General features: G+C 42.4%; 1 protein-coding gene across 2 annotated transcripts in view; it reads right to left on the reverse strand.

Moving 5' to 3' along the window:
• Positions 1–13,551, reverse strand: part of RUSC2 (RUN and SH3 domain containing 2) — a 57,503-nt gene that overhangs the window by 22,690 nt on the left and 21,262 nt on the right. The gene's annotated exons all lie outside the window — the stretch shown is intronic.

Below are 13,551 nucleotides of genomic sequence, written 5' to 3' on the forward strand. Positions count from 1 at the left end.
AAGAAGCCTTAGGTCTACTGGCCAGGACCACATCAGCTACCACTCAGGATCCAGAAGATACGTCGTTTCTTTCCCCTTATTGTTGCTTCTATTCCCTATGAGACTCAAATGCTCAGTGACAGCATCCTAAGATGAACTGAGTTGTAGAAGAACAGAAGTTGCTGAAGACCCAAAAACCTATCTCCAACCTTGAAATAAATGTTTGAGGGGCCATGCCTTCTTGATTCTACAAAGCAGGAAACAATGAGGAAGGGAAGGAGAGAGGAAGACAGCTGTTCATAAAACTAGCCATGAACGATCCCCTCAAGGACAGTGAAAGGTGTTACTGTACTTCCCTCTCCCCTAGCTGGGCTGTAGGCTGGGGCAAAGTCAATCTCCATGACCAGTGCTGAGAATTCCAGTAAGAGCTCTGGGCCCAGGGTCTTTGTCCCTGAAATTTCTGTGAGACTAAGCCATGCATTGTACTAGAGAGCTACTACTTAGGAAGTGTTTCCAGCTGCCTACAGAAGGTGGCAGCTATCATACTTTCAGTGCTTAACTTACTTCACTATATCACAGACCACATCATCACCTACTTTCCACCAACTATGGCCAAAGATCTATAGGGCTTTGATGAGAAGAGCAAATTTTTTTCTGGCTAGAAACAAAATATAAAAACCATCACATTATAAACCACAATTGCCTCCTAACTAGTCTTCTCACCTGCAATTTACCTTCTATCTAGTACTGCCAGATTCATCTTCCTGAAGCCCCATCTTTATTCAACATGTCACTCCTGCCCCTTTTAATGGTTTCCCATTACCCAGAGAATCAAGTTCAAACTCATTTTGGCTTTCAAGGTCCTCCATCTTGGCTGTCTACTCCCTCTCTACCCAACCTTACTTCCCATCCCTGGTCATGTAGTCCTTCAAACCTGTTTCATAAGCTGTTTCCACTCTTTGTTCAGATTCTCCTGCCTGTTACACTGGCTAAACCTATGAGGAATTATCTAAAACCTGCAAGGCCCAGATCAACTCCTCCATCAAGTCTTCACTGATCACCTTGGAGCCAGAAATGATCTCTGTCTTCCGAACTGCGGCTGGAGGTTGTTGATTTTACAGACAAGAAAAAAATCCCACAAAAGCCAAGGGATCAATACGGGATTGCCAATATCTTATATCGCCAAGTAAGGTCATTAAACAACAACAACAAAAAACACCCTACATCAACTATCACCATCATTTCATTAAAAAAGCACACTGTCATTATTTTTCTTATTTCATTGTATACTGACGGAAGCTTCATCAGAAACTAACATCAGTTCATGAGAGGTGTTTTTTTAAAATTTATTTTATTTATTTATTTTTGGCTGTGTTGGGTCTTCGTTTCTGTGCGAGGGCTTTCTCTAGTTGCGGTGAGCAGAGGCCACTCTTCATCGCGGTGCGCGGGCCTCTCACTGTCGCGGCCTCTCTTGTTGCGGAGCACAAGCTCCAGACGCGCAGGCTCAGTAGTTGTGGCTCACGGGCCTAGTTGCTCCGCGGCATGTGGGATCTTACCAGACCAGGGCTCGAACACGTGTCCCCTGCATTGGCAGGCAGATTCTCAACCACTGCGCCACCAGGGAAGCCCCACGAGAGGTTCTGATTAAGTATATCATTTGTCACTTGACATGGTTATGTTCTTTTTTGCATATCTGCCTTAATGGCTCTTCTAGACTGCAAAGTCCAAGTTATAGTCATCTCTGTATCCCCAATACCCAGAGCTTAAGACAGTATCATTTTTATTTTGTGCTTCCTATAATACTAGCACAGTGTTTGGCTTATAGAAGGTGGTTAGTCAAAGTCTTGTTGAATAAGAGTAATACAAAAAGAGTGAGAGAGTAAATGAAAGTAAGTGGTGGGCAGATCTCTCAAAAGGCTGACAGAGAAGCCCCCTGCTGTTCATGAGAAAAAAAAAAAGGTCTGTTAAAAGAAAGCTTAGCAAAAAAAGGAATAATCCTTCATAACCTTGAGTTAGGTAATGCATTCTTAGACAAGATACCACAAATACAAGTGACAAAAGAAAAAAATAGGTAAGTTGGGGCTTCCCTGGTGGCACAGTGGTTAAGAATCCGCCTGCCAGGAATAAAGACGCAGACCTCCTAGAGAACGGACTTGAGGTTATGGGGAGGGGGAAGGGTGAGCTGTGACGGGCCGAGAGAGAGTCATGGACATATACACACTAACAAACGTAGTAAGGTAGATAGCTAGTGGGAAGCAGCCGCATGGCACAGGGATATTGGCTTGGTGCTTTGTGACAGCCTGGAGGGGTGGGATAGGGAGGGTGGGAGGGAGGGAGACGCAAGAGGGAAGAGATATGGGAACATATGTATATGTATAACTGATTCACTTTGTTATAAAGCAGAAACTAACACACCATTGTAAAGTAATTATACCCCAATAAAGATGTTAAAAAAAAAAAAAAAAGAATCCGCCTGCCAATGCAGGGGACACGGGTTCAATCCCGGGTCCAGGAAGATCCCACATGCCATGGAGCAACTAAGCCTGTGTGCCACAACTACTGAGCCTGTGCTCTACAGCCCACGAGCCACAACTACTGAGCCCACGTGCCACAACTACTGAAGCCTACGCACCTAGAGCCTGTGCTCCACAGCAAGAGAAGCCACCACAATGAGAAGCCCGCGCACCGCAACAAAGAGTAGCCCCCGCTCGCCGCAACCAGAGAAAGCCCACACGCAGCAATGAAGACCCAATGCAGCCAAAAATAAAAACTAAAATAAAAATAAAATAATAAAATAAATAAATTTATTTAAAAAAATAGGTAAGTTGGATTTCATAAAACTTTAAAACTTTTGTGCTTTAAAGAACACAATCAAGACAGTGAAAAGACAACCCACAGAATGGGAGAAAACATTTGCAAATCATATATCTGATAAGGGACTTCTATCCAGAATACATAAAGGACTTTTACAACTCAGCAATAAAAAGACACATAACCCAATTTAAAAATGGGCAAAGGACCTGAATAGACATTTCTCTAAAGAAGACATACAAATGGTCAATAAGCACATGAAAAGATGCTCAACATCATTAGTTATTAGGGAAGTGCAAATCAAAACTTAAATGAGATACTACTCCCTACTAGAATGGCTAAATAAAAAAGAGAGACAATAACAAGTGTTGATGACAATGTGGAGAAATTAGAACCCTCATATATTGCTGGGAGGATTGTAAGATGGTTCAGTCACTTTAGAAAATAGTCTGGTAGTTCCTCAAAATGTAAAACACAGAGTTACCGTATGACCCAGAAATTCTACTCCTAGATATCTACCCCGAAGAAATGAAAACATATCGTCACACAAAAGCTTGCATATGAATGTTCATAGCAGCATTATTTATAATAGCCAAAAGTGGGAATAACTCAATATCCATTAACAGACGAATGGATAGATAAAATGTGGTATATTCATAAAACGGAATATTATTCGGTAATAAAAAGAAACACGCTACAATATGGATGAACCTTGAAAACATTATGCTAAGTGAAAGATGCTGAACACAAAAGGCCACATATTGTTTGACTGCATTTATATGAAATGCCCAGACTAGGCAAATCTATGGAGACAAAAAGTAGATTAGTGGGACTTCCCTGGTGGTGCAGTGGTTAAGAATCTGCCTGCCAATGCAGGGGACATGGGTGCGAACCCTGGTCCGGGAAGATCCCACATGCCGTGGAGCAACTAAGCCTGTGCGCCACAACTGCTGAGCCTGCGCTCTAGAACCCGCGAGCCACAACTACTGAGCCCATGTGACACAAGTACTGAAGCCCACGTGCCTAGAGCCTGTGCTCTGCAACAAGAGAAGCCACCGCAATGACAAGCCCGTGCACCACAACGAAGAGCAGCCCCTGCACACCGCAACTAGAGAAAGCCCAGGCACAGCAATGAAGACCCAACGCAGCCAAAATAAATAAATAAATTAATTAATTAATTAATTAATTTAAAAAAAAGTAGGTTAGTGGCTGCCAGGGACTTGGGGGAAGGGAAAATGGGGAGGGATTGTTACTGGGTTTGGGATTTCTTTTAGGGATGATGCAAATGTTCTAAAATTAGATTACGGTGATGGTTGCACAGCTCTGTGAATATACTAGTAACAATTGAATAGTATACTTTAAAAAAAATTTTTATTGGATTATAGTTGCTTTACAATGTTGTATTAGTTTCTACTGTACAGCAAAGTGAATCAGCTATACATATACATATATCCCCTCTTTTTTGAATAGTATACTTTAAATGATGAAACAGATGTCAATTATATCTCAATAAAGCTGTTAAAAAAAAAAAGAAGCTGCAGCAGTGAATGGTGTTGCTCAGCTCCACAGAGGCAGGAGTCTTTAAAGGCTCTGTGACTGGGTGGGCGCGGGGTGGCAGAAACTCAGGTGCACTAGAAAGCAGAGGGTATCACTGCCATGTCAACCTAAGGACCGTAGACAATTTCCCCTTCCTTCTGTTTTTTTCAATACCAAAATTCTTAGAACAATGAACTATGTTAATTCTACTTTCTCCTTAACTATTTCTTAAACATCAGAAGTCTGACTTCTTTTAATTAATACATGAACTGTCTGAAACAGTTCTAATTTTTAAACCCATAATATTTAAATTGCCTGACACTTAGCCATCCCCTCCTACTGAAACCCTCTTTTGCCTTTGGCTTCCATAACAACAACCCTCCTAGTTCTACTCCTTAGATCATTCTTTCTTAGTTGTTTAATACAATACCTGACCTATATTTAAAGGTAGATTTACAGCAGGGCTCAGACCTGAAGTCTTTTTCAACCTGAGAAGTGTTTAGCCCTTCCCATTATACTGTTGATTTCCAAATCTTACATTCTTCCTGCGTTTCCAGAATCAAATCTCCAATACCGTGTTAGGTACTTCTTATTATTACCTCAAATTCAACACGTTTAAAACCAAATTGAGGGACTTCCCTGGTAGTCCGGTGGTTGAGAATCTATCTTGCAATACAGGGGATGCCAGTTCGATCCCTGGTCGGGGAACTAAGATGCCACATGCCGCAGGGCAACTGAGCCCACGTGCCACAACTACTGAGCCCACACGCTCTGGAGCGCGGGTGCCACAACTGGAGAGCCCACGTGCTGCAACTACTGAGCTCGCGCGCTCTGGAGCCCGCACACCATGACTAGAGAGAAGCCTGTGCACCGCAGTGAGGGGCCCGCGTGCTGCAATGGAAGATCCCACATGCGGCAACTAAGACCTGTTGCAGCCAATAAACAAACAAACAAACAAATAAATATTAAGGAGACTGTCCTTAAAAATAAAAAATAAAGCCAAATTGATTTTTCTATTTCAAATCAGCTTTCTTTGGACTACCAGTAACACAAAATTGAAAATACAAGAATCATCTGGAATCTCTCCTCACATTCAGACAATCACCAAGTCATGCTGAGTCTAACTTCCAATGTTTTAGGCATTGATCTAATAATTTACTGTGCTCTTACCACATTCCAACTACTATGCTAAGCACTTACATTATCTCATTTAATCCATATAACCACTCTCTAAGCTAAGTATTAGTATCTGTGTTTCATGGATGAGAAATCTGAGGCTCAGAGCTATTAAATAACCTTCCTAAGGTAACTCAGTCAGTAATGTCCAATCTGGGATTCAGACACAGAACTGTCTGATTCCAAAGTCAGTGTTCTTAACTACTTGTTACATTGCCTTTCAAGTTCCCATCCCTACTCCTATCATCCTAGTTCAGACCTGCAGCATCTTTCCTCTGAATTATTATATAGTCTTCTAACTAGCTTTCTTGCTTTCATTTTGGCTCTTTCCTCCCAGCTATCCTATATACTGACACAAGACTAATCTCCCCAAGTATACTGCCTTCAATACGTCACCTTACTACTAAAAAGCCTTCAGTGGCTCCCAACTGCCTACAGGATCATCCAAATCCCTCAATGTGGTATTCAAAGTTCCTTCCTACTTATCCAACCATGTTCCATCACATGCCAAATTTATTCTGAATTTTGAGTTTTGGCTCACTCCACTGGGAAGATATCTGGAATGCTCTCTCTCCCTATTTCTCTTGCCTTTTTTTTTTTAAAAAAGGATCTAGCTCAAATTCTACCATTTCTGGAAGCTTTTCTTTATCATGAAAGTCTTTTCTTCTGAACTTTTTCAATACCAATTATCTGTACAACTCATTTGGTACCAAGTCTTGGCCAGTTTATTTTGCTATTTATCTCTTGATGACAGCAGACTTTTGGAAGGTGGGACTGTGTCTTATATCTTGATAAGTAATTCTGAGCCCAGAGCCTTGGCACTTAGTAGGTCACCACCAATGTTTGGTAAAGCTACTGAATGGCAAGCCCAGTGGGCTAGCTGGACTCAAGTCTGCTTTCAGAAGGTTAGCTTAGGCTGAGAATAGCATATTTGATAAGAGGTGAGGAAGGAAGGAAGGAAGATGAAAACCAAAAAGCTGAGCCTTAGTAAATAAATCTTCAAGGCCAAGATCTTAAACTCTTAACTCCTCATTTCTCTCTATTTCGTACTGAGAATGGAAAGATGACTGAACAGCCATGTCTTCAGTCAGTACTTTCCCACCATTTATTCCCACAGTCACGATCCTAGAGCAAAGGTTGCAAAGTGACAGCCTGATGGTCACATCTTGTGTGTCGACAGATTTTATGTGGTTTGCACAGTAAAAATGCCACCATAAAATTTTTTTTTTTTTTAGATTTTCAGTTTGTGTTGCTTGAAAAATCAGAAGAACTGACCATACCAGTCCCTCATTCCTAGATGGTAACAATCAGCTAGAGATATGGCTGCCCTTATTTATAAGATGGGCATGTGCCCTTCAGTTTGACATGTTCCCACCATTCCCTTTGGTCTTTTGTACTAGTCAGCTTCATTGCTTCACTATACTCATTTGCTTTATTTGCCTGGATCCTACAAAGCATTTGAGTTTACAACCCCTCCCCAGGGTAACAGCTATGCTTTTCCTTTATATCCTCAACCCCCGATTTACCTCACATTACCACAATGATGTTCAATGCAGTATTATTTACAACAGCAAAAACCTGAAAACATTCTAAATATCTAATAGAAAAATGCCTAATTAAATGGTGGTCTAGCCATGCAATGGAATATAATGAAACCATAGGAATTACGTTTATAATGAATGTTTACTGGTATAGAAAAAGGCTTAAAAGCTAATAAAAAAAGTAGGATATCAAATTGTACAGAGAGACTTCTGCTTCCTGCATTACAGTGAACAAGATATCAAGGGAGTCCCTTCTACTACAAAAAACTATATCCTGGGCTTCCCTGGTGGTGCAGTGGTTGAGAGTCCGCCTGCCGATGCAGGGGACACGGGTTCGTGCCCCGGTCCGGGAAGATCCCACATGCCGCGGAGTGGCTGGGCCCGTGAACCATGGCCGCTGAGCCTGCGCGTCCAGAGCCTGTGCTCCGCAACGGGAGAGCCCACAACAGTGAGAGGCCTGCATAACGCAAACCTCGCCACCCCCCCCAAAAAAACAACAAAAAAAACCTATATCCTGTATAACATATACTTTTTAAAGCATTTCAGGGCTTATAGTAAATAGGAAAAATCTCCAAGACTACTTGCCCCACACCCCAAAAGAGGAAAAAAAAAAAAATCATGAGCTGTGGAATAAGCAAGGGGTCAAACAACAGTTTCTTGAGGGCTAATTCCCAAAGCATTCCTATAATGGTCAGAATGACAAGCCCTGGACCACTAGTAAGGTGAGGGAGCCAAACCCAAGACCCCCATAGTAGGCTGAGACCCTTGAAGCAAGCTCAAGTGATCCAGGGTTGGTGGTTCCTCCCAACTTTTGGAGGAAAATATCTCCAACTTTAAGTTGACAGCATTCTCAAAATTAAAGAGTAAGTAAAAATTAGTTTGTATCAAAGATCACAAATATACATGGAAACAAGAAACCATGAATGAATAACAGAAAACAACAAATAATAGATTTAAACTGCAAGAATTTCAAATATTAAGAATGCCATGGGCTTCCCTGGTGGCGCAGTGGTTGAGAGTCCGCCTGCTGATGCAGGGGACACGGGTTCGTGCCCCAGTCCGGGAAGATCCCACATGCTGTGGAGCGGCTGGGCCCGTGAGCCATGGCTGCTGAGCCTGCACGTCCGGAGCCTGTGCTCTGCAACAGGAGAGGCCACGGCAGTGAGAGGCCCACGTACCGCAAAAAAAAAAAAAAAAAAAAAAAAGAATGCCAGATACAGAACACGAATCAGCTATGTGTGAAATGTTTTAAATAAAGGATAAAATCTCAAAGATACGCAATTAGCAAGAGACTTATTAGAGAGATCCAGGGTGGTGAAAATATATCTGAATATAACCATTGGCTACTGAGCATTCTTAGGCCTGGATTAGGCTATTCTATAGGGAATCACTAGGCGAGAAAAAGGATGTGGAGGCTAAGGGGAGATATTATACCTCATGCTACGGATCTGAACAGTGTCTACTCAAAACAGTGTGTGAAAGTGCTCTATAAATGTTTTATAGAAATGTAATGCATTGTTATTACTCTTTAAAAATGTCAGCATCCATTGCAGATTTTTACCTGAATTAGTTATTTACTGTGATGGTTGAAAAATGATGATTTTCTCTCTATTATTCCTCCTACATTTATTAGCTGGCATTCCAATATGAGAAAGATTTCCCTTTTCCTTCCTATTTATTTTTTTGGTATTGGTATAGATTCTCGGCTTTTTTTTTTTTTAATTCAATGGGTCATAATCTATTGCTGGTATTATTGATTTTGTTGGTCATTATCTCAGATTTGGCACTACTTGGCATTTTTCTTTTTCATTGTGAAGATCTTCATTATTGTGTACAAATTTTTAAAAATTATTTATTTTGGAATAATTTTTGGAAAACTTGCAAAGATAGTTAAGAGTGTTCCCGTATGTCCTTCAACCAGTACCCCTAATGTTACCATCTTACATAATCATGGTGCATTTGTTAAAACAAGGAAATCATCATTGAATATATTAATATTACGTAAACTTGCAGACTATATGGATTTTGCCAGTTTTCCCACTAATGTCCTTTTTCTATTATTTGGCTTTTTAAAAACTAAACATATATATCACTTTTATAAAACATAAATTGATTAAAAACAAAATAAAGCCACCCACCCCCCCTTCAAAAGATATGTAGATGTATACTGGAGGCTACAGATAAACAGCTTGGACGGTGTTTTAAGGCAGCTTAGCGAAGAAAAAGATTTGTACTTCCCATAATCAAGACACTGAGTAGTTTTGGAAACTATCAGGCAGGTAATTTTTAGCAAAAGCAAGTAATACTGAAAAGTAGATAAGGCTATGTTATCTTAGTATATTTCTGTCCCTAGTGTTTCCCAGTAATCACTCTGCTTACCTTTTACCTCAGGACACACTTCTTTGGAAGTACTTTTTTGCTTGTGTTGACCTAGTCAGGTATCCTCTACACCAGCAATAACCTATGTTAAGTATTAAGTAACTCCTTTAGGCCATGTTTTTACCTCAGACTGCACGACTGATTGCAGTAGGAAAGGTCAGAAGTGCCCAAATCATAACAAATAAACTATGATTTACTATGTACTCTCTTTTCTGGTGTAGAAGCATCCCAAGGCCATTAATTAATATCATCTCAGGAGTCAATCAATCAAACAAGCAATCAAGCCACAAGTATTCACTGCACACACTTCTACTGTGTATAAAGCACTGTGCTGGATGTTTAGGGGTAAGAAAGCTCAACTTGCAAGGCTCAGAATTTTGTTAAAATCATTGCCAACATGTCTCTGGGGAGGGCTAGGGCAGCAAGAAAGATGTTTTAGGATGTAAGACAAGGGTTAGAGCAGTGGTTTCAAACTTTTTAGCTCCAACACATAAAACAGAGCTATTCTGGTTGAAGCAGGGAAGGCCTAAGGCCCCATACACTCCAACTCCCTCTCTCCACTGCAGGGCCCCCAAAGGCACTTCCAGGGGACCCTAGGGCTCAGAGGAAGAAATTCTGAAAACCTCTGGGGAAAGACAAAGGCAAGACTGAACATGGTTGGTTGGGGTCGGGGAAATGGGGAGTGAAACAAATTTTTTTTTTTTTTTTTTTGGTACGTGGGCCTCTCACTGCTGTGGCCTCTCCTGTTGCGGAGCACAGGCTCCGGACGCGCAGGCTCAGCGGCCATGGCTCACGGGCCCAGCCGCTCCGCGGCATGTGGGATCTTCCCGGACCGGGGCACGAACCCGTGTCCCCTGCATCGGCAGGCGGACTCTCAACCACTGCGCCACCAGGGAAGCCCTGAAACAAATTATTAACGGAGAGAAATCATCTTTCTTTTTTCATGGCTCTCAAATCAAATATGTTTGGAAAATGATGTCAATTAACTGCACTAACAGCAAACTTACTTACTTCTGAGTACAGAAAATAACTTTCTATGTGAATTCAGAAAAATCAGTTTGTATAATTACCCTTCATGCCTGCTAAGGTTCTATGTCTTTATAGGCCATGAGATTTGATGGAGACTCTGAATTACCTATAAAACAAATACTTCTGAAATGTGTGAGAAGTGCTGAAAGAATTTGGAGATTTAAGAATTGGTGCTAATAATGATTCCTGTGGTGTCTGGGCTGAGTTGCAAGGAGAGAATAAACAGGCTGTTAGATGCCTGAGAGCACCTGGCTATGGCATCAGGAGTCTGATTCACAAATGGAATAGCAGCCAATGCCCAGGAGCGCATCTATCTGTCCTCCAGGTTGTGTGTAGCTGCTCCTAGCTGAGGAGGCCACTGTTCCGAACTGGTATTATGTTATTTTGGACTCCAAATGAGGCCAGCCAGCATGCTAGGAGTGTGTTAGAAGAGGCCTAGCCTGCTTCCTTATCAGGCCTCCCTAATGTAGAGTCTTCTTTCAAAGCACAGAGCTTGCTTTGCTTTTGGGTTCTCAAATACGTTACAGAGGGACTTCCCTGGTGGCACAGTGGTTAAGAATCCACCTGCCAATGCAGGGGACACGGGTTCAAGCACTGGTCTGGGAAGATCCCACATGCCGCGGAGCAACTAAGCCCGCACGCCACAACTACTGAGCCTGTGCTCTAGAGCCCGCGAGCCACAACTACTGAGCCTACGTGCCACAACTACTGAGGCCCATGAGCCTAGAACCCGTGCTCCGCAACAAGAGAAGTCATGGCAATGAGAAGCCCGCACACCGCAATGAAGAGTAGTCCCCACTCGCGCAACTAGAGAAAGCCCGCGCACAGCAGCGAGGACCCAATGCGGCAAAAAATTAAAAACAAAAAAAAATATGTTACAGAAAGGTTCAGCTAAAAGTCCACTCCCAAAAGTCAAACACACTCTAGAAGAGGTTTGGTTCTGAAGTAGAATGGGCTCTTTCCTAGGACCACCTGGTGTGGATTTATCGTCTTTTCCCCAAGTCTATCACCTCCCTTATGAACTGGAAATATGCAGGCACCTTTAATGTAACCAAAATCACAGACAGAACATCTAAGGGTAGAACCCCAAACAAGCTCCAAGCCTTTTACCTCTCAGGCTCAGCTGAGAGGAGACTGCAGCACTAGGAATTATACCCAGGAAAAGAATAAGCTAGAAGCCACTGACCTCACTGAGCTGTAAAGGGTTGCTTTCCTTTAGTCCATAAAAATAAAATAATAATAAACTCAGCTTTGTTCCAGGTTCTCCTTCTGCTCAAAAGGGATTACACCTAGATAAATATTCTCTTCCACCAATCCAGCCAGCAAGTGTATGCCTTCCTCCATTAGATCAATCATTTGATTTCCTCCTTAATTCAACTCATAGCACCTGTTTGTGGAGGCAAAAGGCTAAATCAGATGACTTAAGGTCCCTTTCAGCTCTAATTACAAACTAAGCCAAATTAAAACCTTGGGCCCAAGGGAAGGTTCCTATGAAGGGTGCTAATAAATGTCCTCCCTCTCACCCTCCTCCCTTTCAACATAAATACACAGATACACACACACACACACACACACACACACACACACACATCCCTATACTTCCAAGTGCCTTCTAACTGCTACAATTAGAAGTCTCTAAAGATTGAGAATTTGCTGTAAATCCTACCTCTTTTGAGGATGTAGGTTAGGGATAGAGAGGAGGACTATAGGGAATTAGGGAAGATTTAGTTCCTACCTTGACAGACTGATTTCTTCAGATGGAGGGGATGGAGGATGCAGCAGTGGATAGAGGTAAAGCCTCCTAATGCTGCGTATAGGTGAGCAGCAAGGAGCAGGAAACCACGAAGACCAGAGACAGTGTACCAGGGGTGGGTCCAACGTGGGCTGCTCTACTTGGGGGATAGCTCTCAAGTGTATATTTGCAAAAGCAAGTTAGCTGGGACAAAAAAGGCCCCTATGCTTCTCGACTGTTCAGCGTGGTCAACCCTTTGCTCTTCCTTTGGCTGTTCCTTTTGGCTTCTAGGCTCTAGGAAGCAAAGCCAGAGTGTTTTCTGCTTCCCCTCCCCCAAGGCAGTGGACTGAGTCCTGCAGGCTGGTAAGCTGTTATCCAATCAGACTGTCAAAGGCTGTAAATAAAAGGCCACATATGCACAGTGAAATAGGCTATGAGAAGAATCTAGATTGAATTACCACAAGCCAGTTGTGGAGACAGGGTGGGGGAGGTAGGAGAAAGGATAGAGATGCATAACTGCCCTTCAAGGAAATACTTTCATTCAAGCACACTCCTCCCTCAGCATGACTGCTAGAAGCCATCAAAGCCTTGCTCCCCAAGGAACTAGGTTCTAGTCTGACCCTATTCTCAGCAGAGAGGTCATAGTCCCAGAGACCCCTCAGTCAAGTCAAAAGCCTTTTCCCGGATGTGACTTACGTTCCAATAGACTTCAGGTAACAGTCTCTGAGTCCAGCTCACGGTGCTTGGTAAGAGCACCAGGACTGCCTCACTAGCGGTCAGCGGCAAAGACCATTTCTTTGTACCAGATACTGTATCTGCTTTGGTTATAAGACTAAAGTAAGAGTAAACTGATATTAAACAAAAAATTTTTAAAGCAGGTGTCTGGAGTCTTGTCTGGGTCTGGAATATTCAGGAGCCTAGGTTCTGTAATGATTCAGGGTATGGATTTTGGTGTTGACAGGTTTGGATTCAAATCTGACACGCTACTTGCCAGCTGTGGACTTCGGGAAGTTATTCAACTTCACTAAACTTTAGCTTCCTCATTTGTAAAACCGTCACGATATTTTCCCTCAAAGGCTTGAGGGAGAATGAAATAAGATATTATACGTAAGTGCCTGACACAAGGTAAGTGCTCAGTTATGGTCACTATTATTATTATATCTTTGTCAATGACCAATGGAGTCCTTACCTCTCTCCTTTCCCAATTTCCCAGAAAACCTAAAGGCTCCAGGTCCAGGGAACTGGCAGGCAAAACCTCTTCAAAAGAGCCAAAGGAACTGGAAAGAGTCATGTTCCTTTTTTCCCCTCCCCTGCACTAGGACTGAATCAGTAACCCGGTGCCCATTACACTCTGGCCTGGCAGGCTGG

The sequence above is a fragment of the Globicephala melas genome, chromosome 6, assembly GCF_963455315.2.
Source record: "Globicephala melas chromosome 6, mGloMel1.2, whole genome shotgun sequence".
Taxonomy (NCBI): domain Eukaryota; kingdom Metazoa; phylum Chordata; class Mammalia; order Artiodactyla; family Delphinidae; genus Globicephala; species Globicephala melas.